Source organism: Ooceraea biroi, chromosome 2 (genome assembly GCF_003672135.1).
Source record: "Ooceraea biroi isolate clonal line C1 chromosome 2, Obir_v5.4, whole genome shotgun sequence".
Taxonomy (NCBI): Eukaryota; Metazoa; Arthropoda; class Insecta; order Hymenoptera; family Formicidae; genus Ooceraea; species Ooceraea biroi.
Window position 1 is genome coordinate 1,207,173 of NC_039507.1, and position 15,741 is coordinate 1,222,913.

General features: G+C 35.8%; 1 protein-coding gene across 15 annotated transcripts in view; it reads left to right on the forward strand.

Annotated features, from left to right (window-relative positions):
* Positions 1-15,741, forward strand: part of LOC105287946 (potassium channel subfamily T member 2) — a 161,017-nt gene that overhangs the window by 55,235 nt on the left and 90,041 nt on the right. Inside the window, exon 2 of one of the 15 annotated variants that reach the window (XM_026975566.1) lies at positions 2,775-3,314. The exons of the other annotated variants lie outside the window; for them this stretch is intronic. The gene's annotated coding sequence lies outside the window, so the exon portion shown is untranslated. The remainder of the gene's footprint in view (positions 1-2,774; positions 3,315-15,741) is intronic. 15 annotated transcript variants of the gene reach the window in all.

The following is a 15,741-nucleotide window of genomic DNA, read 5'->3' on the forward strand; positions in this document are numbered from 1 at the left end:
GAGGTAAATCCAGAAGATTAGTACGCTTCCAGTCCCCCTCCCGTGTGTTTGAATCCTATTATCGGATATTCGCGAATTTTATTCAGGGCACATGATTTGGTGATATATGTACGTGTCACAGCATAGCGCTGCTCTCATCCCTTCGTGTTCTGAAAGCCATGCTCCTTCTTCACCGTAATCTGACCAATTCGAAGTTGTGGGAAATTGAGTGTCCTCTGTCGAAAATACGGCAGGAAACAGATGGCTATGGCTGATTTTCATAGTTCCTGGAGTGTTTCGTGTTCCCATGGTTTCTGGTGGTTTCACCCTTCTTCCTTCTGAAAGGCGCCGACGACGAAAGTTAATTATACGGTGTCGCGCCGAAATTACACGTCACTTGTGTTGCTTCACATTCGTAGTTAGAACCCGTACTTTTGACGTAGCACATTGAGAGGTCAAATTTCAATGCACTTATACAATGAAATCAAAGAACGTTTCGTTTTACGTGTTCCATTTACATTTGCTTAAAGTTTTGCATCTAATTTTGCAATTTTTAAATTGCTATTTACATCATTATATTCAGAATAACACAAAATAGCTTGTGCGAACGTGTATGTGTATGTTCAATATATATTAATTACACAATAATACTACTATTATAGTAATAATTTTGTTTATATGCTTTTCACAGCAATTTTTTCCAAATTTTTATTCTATAATTGCATATGCAATCAACTGTCTGTATGCTTCAATACATATTGCCCGTTTTTGTATCATATCGAAAAAATATATTTAGCTAATTTGTACATTGTTAAATTTAATATTTTTATACTTTTCTGCTTACATGTTTATCGGATTGTAGTATTGCAACTTTTAAATTATACGAACGAGATATAAAATTATATTACCAATCATATATTTAATAGTAACTATTTTTTATAAGAGCTCTTCAATATTGTTAAGCCATTTTTATTTTTTTTTGTAATTTTTTGTAAATGTGAGAAACCTCGATATTGCAAAGATTTTATGGCTCAGATTGAACGTATTGGTCAAATGGTTACACCAGTAAAATGAGATTTCAAGTTGTCATAAAATATCTCCTACTGATACTTCAACGTCTCATTTGAAATATATCGATCTATTCCAATGAATCTGATTTCTGCAAAATACGAATATATGAAAATACGAATATATGAGTAATACTCGTATAACTTTTCAAAGAACACTAAATAAGAAACACACAATAAAACTATTGGTGATACAGTTATTGATCATACAGTTTTCCTATATTAAAGCGTATATTAAAGCTTATTTGCATGACTTGAACAAGCCTACAAACTCTTTTGATGACGAATCCAATTCTTCAATGCGTGAAAATTGTTGCAAATCTCTCACTGCCGCCTACAATTGTTGTGATAACAATACAAAATGCCAGTCAAGTTTGCTGCTTTGGTCACGATGTCAGTTTAGTTGAGGAACGCAAATAGACTTCTACGTCTCTGGAGCAAAATTAGAATCTCTAAATACGAAAATGTTAGAGGCCGTGGCAATCTCAACTACAAAATTTTAAATACGCGTCTTCTGTTACATTTTCTCAAAGTTTACTTTTAGAGAAATTTGCATAGCAACGCTGAATACGTAAATATAGTTTTTTCTGCAACTTTAAATTATAAGGAATCGCAAGATTAAATTTCCAGATTGCGATTTCTAACGTGTAACTACTATATTATAGAACTAGTTTCCCCGAGGTTTTCTCGAAGAGCGACTCGAGCGGCTCTGGATATCACCAATCTCGATCAACGTGTCAGTTGAATACAATTTCCTCGAACGAATTAGTTTCTTTGGCAGTTGCGATCCTGAAGTGACATTTTCTAAAGAAGAACGTTCTACAAAATACGCATCCTTATTTTCCCGGAATACTTTACGCATCTATTTACGCAAACGAGGCGTAATTTTCACGACGAGGCGCGATACGATCGCTTTCTCGAACGAGATTTAACACTTTAGCTAAACATTGAGATGCTCGCGGATTTGCTTTGCCGATCGATTGTAATTTCCCAAAGAAATTATTGGACGACAATGGAAAGTTTTATAGGGTTTTTCAATTTCCAGTAGGGTTGTTCATGTGGAGGGAACTCTACGAAATCATCGATATTCAATAGATATTCAATTTACAACGTGATTTTACCTGCTGATTAAGTAGTATATTAGAATTTTTGCAGTTATTTGCAAATCGTTTGCGAACTATTTGCATATTTTATTCCTTTATCCCGGGATCGACCCGCATGGACATTCGCTGATTATCCACGTTAAATAGTAATAAAGCTTTTGAGACAGAGATTCTCTCGTGGCGCATATGCCATCCTCAATGAATTAGATGTATCATGATAAACCTACTGCGCTACTGTGTGTCTCTAACTGTTTACTCAACTCAAGTTGTATAATCCTAACTGCATTCGAGCTGTCCTTTGACGCAGATAGCTACTTACGTGCTAAGTGCACCTTGGAAACCGCACTGGTAGCCCTGCTGATATACATCATTTCAATCCGACGTTTCAAAGAGCTACTCAGTGCAAATGCAACGTTTTTAATTAAAGAAGTCGTCTTTTTGCGCCACTTTATCGGCTGGAATACCGGGAGGAAGATCGAACGCATTTGATCGTTCAGTTCACCTGATTGCCCCGGTAAACGTTATCGCGTTACTACAAAGTACAAATCCGATTAAATTATATGTCTCGGAGATGATGAAACGAAGGCATATCTATTTATTTCGTTAATAGCGTTCTCCATTACAGTTACCTTTTGCTCGGAGTTGCTTTAGGTTGTTTATGTACTCTGAGGACCAAGGAGAGCTACGAGATACGAGCTTTCCACATACGTTACAAATGAAGCAGTTGCATACCTTGTAACACCAGCTCGATTGATTCCGTCGAATTGAATACGACAAGTGGACCAAAAGGAAGAGACCATATTTTTTGACGAAGAGCGATTCATCGATTCGACCAATTTGCAATTCGTTAGAGCGTATTGTCACGAGTTTACACAATTTTATTCCTGGGGCCATTCTCTAGTAAAAAATTATAGTCAATTATTCTGAGGGAACGAGAGGGAAACTGAAGAAACCGCGGAACCGAGATATTTTGTAGAACATTTACAAAGCACAGCCGAAGTCGCGTATTCCCGAGCATATTTTTACCCAACGTCGCGACTGTGAGAATTAGCGGGTGAACAGCCATTACCGCCGGCACGTGACACTGAGGTGACTTCTTCGGGGGAAGCCCCCAAGCTTGGCGTGCTAGAGCGATTCGAAGTGTTAAGTGCGAAACAATCGGCAGGTACTGTGTACAGCCACATTCAACAGAGAGAGTGTGTTGTACTTGTTGCACGAAATGTCTTGAGTGTAAGTGCCGATGTTTCACATTGACGTAGCATGCGTCCTAGCACCATTAATTACTTGCTAATTAACCGAGCGACGTGGCCTCCGATAGTTTATTGGTTGTCGCTGCGTGTTTGCCATGCATGCTGTATATATGGAATGCGCACCTTGTTTGATGAAATTTGTTACTAATTGATCTTGCAAGAGTTGGTAATGTCTATGTTAACAACAAACTTTATCAATAAATGATACGCAGAACTGGACGTTAGCTAGTGAATAGTTGTTACATTTACTAGGTTCTCACGTATCTATTGTACATTTTCCAATTATTGAAAATAACATTATTGTTGTAGATTTAGATTTGTTACAAATATATCTACTTACATGAAAGAAGGAGAGATCTCAACAACTTCTTTATAATTACTAAATCTATTTTTGCTTAATTTAAACTGCTGATGGAACTGAACACTTAAATACTTAAATTTCGGTTTTAATTTGTGGTCGCTATTAAAATAAACGTGTTATGTATTTTTATTTGCATAAATTTTGTCTCTTTAAAATTTTAATTTACTTTAAGTATCAAGATGTAAATGGTTCGATAAAAATTGGCTCCCCGAGATTTTTCTTAAAAAACGTTTTTAGAGACCTAAGAAGTTTATTGTAATGAATAGTAAATATAAATTAATTAATTATTGAATTACTTTATTTTAATAATGTAATAAAAAGGTTGTGTAGTTTTGAGAAAAATGTGTGCATTATTTCGCAACGTGTCAACTGTCGTTCCTTGCGAATATATCTGCGAATAAAATGAAATCTTTCTTTTATGTTGTTATGATTATTTCATGTCTTGCATTAGGCATTAGACATAAATATACAGAAAGAGATGTTATTTTGAAGATTTGTCCTACAATATATTTTCGTATACATTACATTCTATGTCGAGCAAGATAAGCTTAGAGTTCTCGTAAACTTTCTTCGAAATTCTATAGATTTCTAGACGAGAGCATGTTTGGTCATATCGTATTACTTTGAGATAGTTCATCTATACTAGACAAGATATGCTTTCCGGGATATAGATAATTATATTTCGAGTAAACGATACTTTACTGAGTAAGATTATATGCAAAATTTATTATTGATGTAAGAATACAGTAAAGACTTTATGGTACTACATTACTCATTGTCAGATTTGGGATATCACTAAAGAATGATATTGCTAAAGAAGAAATGATATCATGAAAATATCATAAATTAATATATATTATATAGAATCAAATTTTGTTTTACATTTTTCTTATTTCGTATTTTCTACAGTTAAATAAATTATGCAATAAGTTTTATGGTTTTTGTTATAACGCGATGGAAATAAAATATTTACATTACATTTAAGATTCAGATATAAGAAGATTGTAATTGCGATAAAAATGTATTTATAAATGTAAAATGTATTGTAAGAGAACATAACGTATATTTAATTTTTATTAATATTACTATGATGTGTATATGTGTGAAAAAGCGAAGTATTATACGTATTCGAGAGCCATTGCAGTTGTGGATAATCGTGTTACTTGCTACTGCAGTGAACAGTGTTTTAGCGGTACTTCTGCATTGCGGTACAGGAAAAATAATGTGTTCAACACTTTGGAAAAATTATGTGCTGCTCCTTTCTCCTTAATTAATGATCGACATTTTATTTGATATTCATCCTTTATTTTAAAAAATTTTTTCACTTTTCTTAATTGTGAATATTAATTGGCAAACTTGACAAGACTGTATATTTTGTAGACTTTATAATCATTCCGAGCAAGAAAGAGAGAAAGAAAGAGAGAACTGCATATCTACCGCGTTGCGCATTGCGGATATAAATGGCTCCCTCGCCAGATTTTCGAATTTACGTCACGTATACTATAAAGTAGATTCCACCTGAATTTGAAAGCTAAACTATTTCGATATTATCCCCGATATTTAAATTTCAAGATGCTGTATGACGCAATATGTTACATTTATAAAATCTGCATAGTTTATATTCTTGATATGGAATTGAGCATTTCTCATAACTGCCAATATTTCTATATTGCTATATTCTAGCTTCTCTCTCTCTCTCTTTCTCTCTCTTTCCCTCTCCTTCTTTCATTCTCTCTTATGCATTTTATACATATATTTTATCTATAATTTCCTCATATTATATACTCTGGAATATATATTATTATGATGTTAATAATAATATTAAAGCATTTGGCAAATCACACTTAAATTCTTTGAAACCTGAAAATGTTTGACGGAAGTGCTGTGCGGGTATCGACGATATACCTTGAGAGCATTCCATTATCATGATGCACGATATATAGCGCAAAACAGGAAAGCACTCGAACACGTAGACGCTGCACTCATGTGCGGCTCTGACCTCTCCCTTTCTCGTATATCTGGAGTCTCTTGCAAATGAAGCCGCGGGGCTGTAAAGCATAGGCCGGAGACTAGAGAATCGTGTAACCGGAGAAATGAGATGAAAGGGCGAAGTTCATGATTTCTGGGTGCAAGCAGAATACCGTCCACGACAGTGAGGTCGATAACTGGACCAAAATGTCTGCTTCGTGCAAACGGGACAGAGAAACTGGAATTTCACGAAGATTTCATGGATTAAATCTGATTTTTCTTTTTACTTTCTGTTTGATGTTATTTGAACTGTTTTGCACGTTAAAAGAGTTCGAATTTTTAAAAACGCAAAATTTTACACTTCTACAATTCTGTTATGGAAATGAAATGTGTGATCCAAAAACATCTCGACCTTACGAGAAATACAAGCAATTGTTATTTTGTACAAATTTGTTTTATTATTAATCTGAATTTAAGCAGCATCTTCCGTGAATTCTATTACTGTCTAGAAATTTACGCGATTTAAATTAATTTGTTTTTGGATTCACAGTTCACGAGAATCCGTTAATGGAAAAATTTGCAGTTACGTGTAAAAATTTATCGCATTTTGTAAATTAAATCACGTTTTTAATAATTGTTACATGTAGGCTTTAATTAAGCCTACAGCTATGTAGGATATTGAATTTATATTTATCTGAAAATATTTTTATACAGATTTATTTCTGACATTAAAATTCATAGTATATAGATTATAACATTTCAAAATGCTACTGTCTTATTCAAATTTTAAGCTCATAAAGCATAATAATAATATTTAAAAATAATAATGTTTTATGACATTCATAAGAAGAAAAATCCGATTTTTTTAAAGGTATTAAATAGTATAGCATTGAAATTTATTATAATAACAGTGTGATATCTTATACGAACAGCTTTCGAAATGTTGATATATTGGGTCATTAAGTATGAAACTTTACAAATGTAAAAGCGCCATCTTTAACATTTGTTATCTCAAATTTGACGCCAGACGTCAGTATCAGGTTAGGTTAGTGTGATAGATGTATGTTCGCTCTTCAAATGTCATATTTGTTTGTTCAAATATCTTCATTAGTTTTATTGGTGGATTCTTTTTTATAGAACTATGGAAAAGTCCAAAATTCGTGTGATTTATGAATATGAGTTCCGCCGTGGAACCACAGTGTCGGAGACAGCTCGTAATATCAACGCTGTATTTGGTGAAGGTTCAACTACTAAAGCAATGGTGGGCAATTGGTTCAAAAACTTCAGAGATGGAGATTTTAGCCTCGCTAATGAGCCACGTGGAAGACCAAAGACGAAGGTGGATAATGATCACTTAAGAACCGTAGTAGAGTCCGATCCATCTCAAAGTACACGTGAATTGGCATCGATATTCAATGTTTCCATACCCACCATATTGGTTCATTTAGCTGCAATTGGTAAGATAAAGAAATTGGACAAATGGGTCCCGCACGAATTGACCGATGTGCAGCAGGCGCAACGTCTAGAGGCTTCCCTTTCTTTGCTTTCCCGTCACAAAAATGAATCTTTTTGAATCGAATTGTGACCTGCGATGAAAAGTGGATACTCTACGACAATCGTAAACGCTCACATCAGTGGTTGAACGCTGATGAACCACCGAGACATCACGCGAAACCCAACATTACACAGAAGAAGCTTATGGTGATTGTTTGGTGGTCCAGGTCAGGGGTTATCTACTACAACTTTATGAAACCTGATACATCGATAACGGCTGAAGTATATTGCAAGCAACTGGACGAAATGATGCAACAACTTGCTATTAAACAACCGAAATTGGTCAATCGGTCAATGCCAATCCTGTTGCATGATAATGCTCGACCGCACACTGCACGACTGACCGTGGCAAAGCTACAGGAGTTGGAATTGGAAACTCTCCGTCATCCACCATATTCACTAGATCTATCACCTACCGACTATCACTTCTTCCGGAATTTGGACAACTTCTTGGTGGGAAAATTCTTCAATTCTCAACAGGCAGTCGAAACAGCCTTCCGCGACTTCATCGATTTCCGTACTCCTGTCTTCTATAGTAGAGGCATAGACCAACTACCACTAAAATGGCAGAAGTGTGTAGATAATATGGGCGCATACTTCGATTGAAAATAAATCATGTCCATGTGCCAAAAAATGCAAAAGTTTATGTTCTATTTGTAAAGTTTCATACTTAATGACCCAATATTATGATCCTGAGAGCTTCAAATAATATAATCCGATATGGATAAAGTTTTAAATTAATCATAAAATTCGCCAGTGCTCAATGTTTTTAAACTCTTTTCTTGAAATTGACTATTGAAAAAGTATGCCGCGTATGTGCAAGTGTAAAGCTGGAAAGGTTGCTCTGAGAAGAAATTTTCTATTGAAATCATGACGAGAAGAGCGCATCGATCTGTTCAGCAGCTTTCATGAAATGCACTCTTGTGTATTGCATTTTCGTTTTTGCGGTGACAGCTGAGATACGAATGTAGCACGTTTACGAAAAATATTTCATTCTCTCTCCAGCTTCTTCACTAAAATGTCTTTTATGTATCTATATCAACTGTGATCTATATTTGCTTCAACTATGAATTTATATACAATATATACAGGGTGTCCCGGGTTTTAACCGACAAACTGCGGGAGCATATTCTACTAGTGGAAATAAGAAAAAATTCTTATATCGAGTTTGCTTAGAAATGCTTTATTACAAAGTTATAAACCAATATTGAAAAGAAATATCAGATAAGTAACAACGGATTTTTTCACAAAAATAAAAATTATGTACGCAATGATTTAGTGACGCATTTCAAAATGTTGTCCTTGCACATCGATACAAGCTAGACATCGACGTAGTACAGAATTTGTTACAGTACGACATTCCTGAAAATTTTGTTGCATCTCAGTAACTGAATTAGTAATTCGTTGCTTTAAATCTTCAAGCGAGATTACTTCTGTACTGTAAACTTTATTTTTTAAAGTTCCCCATAAATAAAAATCAAGAGGCGTTAAATCGGGCGATCTTGGAGGCCAGAAAACCGGTCCTCCTCGACCAATCCACCTATGAGCGTAATGTTCATCTAACCAGTTTCTAACTTGTCTAGCATAGTGCGATGGACAACCGTCTAACTGTATCTAACTGTTTTGGCGAAACTGCAGTGGCACATTTTCCATAAAAATTGGTAAATCGTTTGATAGGAATCTTCGAAAAGATTCTCCATTCAATCGGTCAGGTAAAAAGAACGGACCAATAAGCCGGTCATGAAGCATACCCATCCAAACATTACATCGAAATTCGTGTTGAAGTTTCTTTGTCTGGTAGTATGTGGATTATTATGAGCCCATACATGGCTATTATGAGAATTGAATATGCCTCGTCTTGTAAAGGTCGCTTCATCTGTCCATAATATCATTGATGAGAAAAGATTGTCCCTTTCTACTGCATTCACATACCAGTTACAAAATTCGACTCGTTTCTGATAATCGATTGGAAGTAATTCTTGTACAGGTGTGTAATGATATGCGAATCTGTCATCAGCACGCAATGTTCTCCAAATAGTGTTTCGTGATATCTGCAGTTGAGCTGAAGCACGTCGAACACTTTGTGTAGGAGTATTATCAAAAAGATTTAAGATTCTTTCCGAGCGTCGTCGGTGTCTTAAAGCTGAACGAACATCATCATATTCATTCATAGGTCGAAATGAACCCAAATTACGTAATTGCAAATGGGTATTACTAAACACAGAACTATCTGGTACTCTCCTATTAGGAAATCTACGTTGATACTCTCGTACGGCAGCTCGTGCATTTCCGTCACAAAATCCGTACACGAAATGAATATCAGTGTATTCCTCATTTGAAAACACTTTTGGCATTCTGATAGTAATTGCTAGTTCACACGACGATTGAAATCTAACAGCTACTGTTCTGAAAGTAACAATCATACTGAATCGTTTCAACATAGTGAACATGAATACATGTGAATACACATAACGTAAACATCTTCGACCTTCCAAATTCTACACTATGTTCCGTTGTTACTTATCTTATATTTCTTTTCAATATTGGTTTATAACTTTGTAATAAAGCATTTCTAAGCAAACTCGATATAAGAATTTTTTCTTATTTCCACTAGTAGAATATGCTCCCGCAGTTTGTCGGTTAAAACCCGGGACACCCTGTATATTTGCCATTTTATATCTGCTGTTGTATAATGATAACAGTTATTTTTTATATGGATAATCAAGTGTGCATACGTATATATAGTCTCGATCAAAATGAACAAGTGCACCAAGAGTCATCGAAAACAGCTTTGAGTTAATTTCAGAGGATTTATTTGCGGTCAACGTTACTAGCAATTTTCGATTATTTGTCTCTCTTTCGAGATTTACGTGAGGAATTCAGCGTGGATTGCGCAAAATTGTAAAAATAAGAGAAGAGAGAAAATCTGACAGAAACATAAATCATATGACAAAATGTGACATTTTATGGTACTTTACTGTTTACATTACATTCCCCTAATTAATTTGCTTTTCTAAATAATACTAAATTAATATCTTTCATGATTGAATATTATTAAACATAGTAAATACTTCAAAATTTATTGTTTATAGATAATTTTTTCTTAATAGTAATTTAATCTACATTTGCAATCATATATACACGTAAGCGATCATACGTTTTAAAATAATTGGTTTTATTTTTTGCAACAGCAGTATTTTTCTTATATAATTTGTCAAACTTATTACCGTTTCGATGTCATATCCCGTACTTACGTAGTTTCAATTAATCGTTTGCAATAATTAATGCGTTATTCGCATGCGAAAATTCCGAATGATGTCGTTGACATTTATTTCGTTTCAAGCGATTCCGGAAATGGCGTAGCTTATGATGCAACGTGATACCCGCTGGGTCATCTATAAGAGCATTGCAGAGGCAGAAATGCGAGAGAGGTCTCCCGACACTTGCCGTATCTTGGTCAGTGTTCTCCGGAGAGCGGCTCGATAAATTCTGGAATAGACCTAGCTAAGCGAACATTAACCATGTTTCCTGAAACAGCTTCCATTGCAAAACTCAGACATGATAGACACTGTTCATCAGCAAGTGTTATCTCACGTACTGAACAATCATATAAAATGTTGACACTTAATCTTCAATTTATTATGGAGAATATGCAAAAAACAAATTTTGGAGCAAGTTGAAAGTTAGAAAAATTTCATAGTTTCAACAAATAATTTGTAGTACATTCGTGTCGCGTTCATATATTATGTGTGTATTAATGTAGAAAAAAGTATGTGTGATGTGTGTGTGTGTTTGAAAAAAGTAATTCATACACATAATTACAATTTATCAAGGAAACAATTTTTTGATAAAAATAAATTGCATTTACGTTTACTATCATTTCATTCAATTTTCTCATCATATTTAGGTCGGTTATTCGTTCACTACTCTAGCAAGGAAATGACCTATGTCCGTAGGCAATTTAATTAAACTTGCATAATACTGGACAGGACTATATGGTGATTGTCGACGGACGGCCATGTTTGGCGCTTGTAAGGGGAGGTTTACTCGGTGCCTACCGCCTGTCGTGCTTTAATTATGTAAGAGTAGAAGTGAATCTGATCGTACATTCTCTCACGAATTCTTTTTCTTATAAAATGAAAGATTGAAAGCCAAACAATTTTAATAATGTTGAACTTTTCAAGCCAACACGAAGCGTAAGCTAGTCACAAGAGAAAGACATCAACATCACTATGTTTCTTTTAATTATACTATTGAAATTACATTAATATAAATAAATAAAAAGAAATCTAACACGTTAAAATTAATTCGCTGAAAGCATTTATTAGGTTGTTCATTAAGTTCTGCGGTTTTTTTGCCCTAAATTAAAACATAAATCTATTGTACTTACACATTTATTCAATCTAGAATGTATTGTCCATCTTGATCGACCACCTTCTGCCAACGTTCTGGAAGGGACATAATGCCGCGTTTGTAGAAGTCGCGCGACTTCTGCGCGAAAAAGTCCTCCAAGTACGTTTGAATATCGTCCACTGAATTAAAGCGCTGCCCGTCGAGATTGTTTTGGAGTGACCGGAACAGATGGTAATCCGACGGCGCAAGGTCTGGGGAGTACGTTGGGTGCTGCATGACTTCCCAGCCAAAGCACTTCAACTTCTTCTTGGTCACCAAAGCAGTGTGTGGTTTGGCGTTGTCGTAGTGGAAGACAACGCCCTTCCTGTTCGCCAATTCCGGCCGCTTCTTCGCCACTGCCTGCTTCAATTTTTCTAACTGAGCGCAATACTTCTCGGCGTCGATGGTCTGACCGCGCGGAAGCAGCTCGAAGTACAGGACGCCTCGCCAATCCCAACACACACTCAGCATCACTTTCTTCGGATGCAAATCCGCTTTGGCAACCGATTGTGACGACTCACCCGGACCGCACCATGACCGCTTGCGTCGAATGTTGTTATATACCACCCATTTTTCATCTCCCGTGACCACCCGTTTGAGAAAGGCCTCCAGCGAGTTTCATTTCAACAGGGATTCACAGATCATGACGCGGTCCAAAATGTTCTTTTCGGTGAGCTCGTGAGGGACCCAAACATCTGCTTTTTTCGACATCCCAAGCCGTTTTAATCGCTGCGCAACCGTTGTATGGGCGATGTCGAAGCGCTCCGCGATCTCCCGCGTCGTCAGGTGTCGGTCTGCTTTGATTGCGGCCACGATTTGGTCGTCGTCAGTGGTGGATGGACGATCGGAGCGAGCAGCATCGGAGACGTTCACATCTCCGGAACGAAAGCGCGCAAACCAACGCTGGCAAGTGTCAGCGCTTATGGCCGAGTCCCCGTACACGCCACATATCTCACGTTGCGCGTCCGTCGCTTTTACTCCTTTGCGGAAGAAAAATAGCAAAATGTGCCGAAAATGCACCTTTTGATCCTCCATTTTCAATGAATAGCGCGTACACACAACACGTCAAAACACAACAAAGACTCTGGCGAAATGTCAAGCGTTGTCTAACCTGTCACGGAGTATGCGGCAATCCGCGGTTCAGGCGATGCATGCTATCTTTTTCAATGGACAAACGCTATCTATCGAGAAAACCGCAGAACTTAATGAACAACCTAATATTTTAAAAGAAGGATCTTATTTCTCAATCCGCGCAAGTATCTTCTCTTTCTCTTGTGCAGCAAAACTTTTTGTTTTTTATAAAGTTTTTTTATAAATATAATGTTATACGACTATATTTATTACTAAATAAAAAATCATTATTTAATATTTTTTGTAAATTATTATTATTCACTGATTTTGGCAAGTCGGTCAGGTGTTATTATTTTTCTCTTAGACTATAGTACTCAATAATACATATCTCTTTGAATCGCCAGCAACTTCATTTAATTGACAAATTCTTAAATTGCGCAAGACTGGCAAAGTGTCAGATGGTCGGACAATATTTTTGTGCATTAGATGCAATGATTAGTTAGGAATCTATTTTTATAGTACTCAATTATCAATATATAAAGTCAGATTTAATTATTTATAAACACACATACATGTATTGTTGATTGTTTTCAAAGGTATTAATTATTCAGAAATATAATTGAAGGATATTAATTATATGTATATTTATTCATTTCCATGACATGCAAAGCTAGAATATACTTGCTTGTGGGAAAATATTTGTTAATGTTATTAATTTAGTAAGTCACTAATTATTATGTAAAATGGTACAGAACTATTATTAATTCATCTCAAAACAGAATATATATGCATATTTTGTACAATGTGTATCTTAGATGTATAAATAAAATTCAAAGATCCGTAATATTAAAGAGAAATGTCGCCAACCTGAAGCATTTTATATCACAACAGCAAGTATTAAAAAAGAGGTTTTTAATTCAAAGTTCGATGACACAGGGATGTTTATTTTAATTTTCTGATCAATATGTTTTCTCGATGAAGTTTTTTTTTCGCTTGGATATAATTATATTCTCCGATTATTCATTCCGATTGTCGCGTTTATCTCCGTGACTGTACAAATGCTGAAGAACATTATCGTTTATTTATCCAAGGCGAGAAACTACTGTGGCAAGTTTTGCCGTTTAAATATTTACACCTTAAGTGAAATATATCTCTTCTGATCAGCGTCGAAGTGCAGCAGCATGTTCTGTTTACGTCGAGTTGCCTCTTCGTGCTGAACACTGAGCAACATTCACATCTCAGTTGTTTTGGTATGCACGTAATGCCTATCGCTTGAAACGTTTCGCGAGCAGCCTCGATAAATACATAAAATCGGGAAAAAGTGGAGTAGAAGAGATTGGCCCGCCATCTTTATGTGTAAATCTCCGGCTATCGGCATCCCTCGCGCGCAATCATGTGCCATGGTTGCTTCCGAGAACGGGGTCACATGTACGCATAGCGTGACCATGTTGGTGCAAATAGAAATGATTTAATCCAATCTAGAATTTGCGCTTCACTGCTTGCTGTAGCTGTGCATATAAATGGCCGATAGATCCGGATCTTATTGGCTCGTTAGTAGTTTCCTGGACTTTCGGCCTTTATCAATTCAGGTCTCGGCCTGATAGAGTCATTCTACTGGATGTGAACGACGGAAACACGTACGGTGAATAGATACTCTCGCTTTAATCGTGGTGATCAACATAAGGAATTTTTGTGTCACACAAACGGGAAATATCGATTGGGCTTCAATGTGTCAGCTGGAGATTGACCCAAATCACAACCTGTTTCTAATACTGCTTAAGACAGTTTCATTATTGTCTTCTCTTTTTACTGATTGGTTTACGCTATTTGTTGATAATTGATTGTTGATAATTGATTTGTTGATAATTGATAGTTGATAATTGATTGATAATAAATTGGTTGATAATTGAGATAAAACAAAAATAAACCAAAAATATTTGCAAAAGTACTTGGTCGTGTACTGTTTGTTGTTCAAGAATAAATAATGCAGGATCTATTTTAAGTTCTGGCATTGATAATTAATTTGGTGAAGCAGTTTCTGGCGTATCTTTTTCTTTATTAAGGATGCTCGATGTTCATATTTTATGACATCGCGGTGGAATCTTCTTTCAACACAAACTTTTTCAGTGAGGAATCGATCGCAGTTTGCGATTTATTTATCGTGGTAGCCTGATTTGTGATTGCAATTTTAAATTTCGGCTCGAGCGTAAATGGCTGCGGATCACCATTGAGAAAGGCGTGAAAAACCGATGCTCGTAAAACAGCTGTTGCTGCGCAGAACGGATATCTACGCAACATTCACTCTCGTCTGGGTCAAGATGAACGTATCTGCAGACGTAAATTTACGATACTATCAGGCGGTAGGGTTATTTCGTCATTCTTCCTCTTTCTCTCCATCTTCCTTTTTTCTTTTTTTTACTTTACGACGTGATGAACACAGGCCTCGGATACCTATCTCTTTTCTGCTCATGCGAAGCCGCTCCGGCTTACGCAACTTTCACCACGACAGCAATTGAGGAGCTTTCAGACTTAAAAATTCACTTAAGCGTAAAGATGTAATATCGAGGAAACAATTTAAAAATGGTTAGAACTTTACACTTCGCGTTAAATTTAATCACATCTTGCGTATATACTGATACAAAGGATTTCCAAGTAACGTGATATGTTACGATAGTTTCTGATCATAAAATATATATTTATCATAAAAATATATAAATAGACTTGTATATTTTTCTAGAGAATTTTTAAAAGTATATTGTTTTAGAGAATTCTATATACTAAAATTTTTAGAAATTCTTGAGAATAAACCACATCAGCAACAATAATTCTACTTTTATTTTCTAAGACTCCAAACACAAACTAAAGGGGATAGCCGGAAGATTGGAAGTTCTCAATGTTGATTGTCACGTTCCTCTAATAGAACTTGCGATCCAAACAACAGTCCACGTGAGATTCCCTTCACGTGAAAATGTCATCTAATTGAATTTGCTCATCGT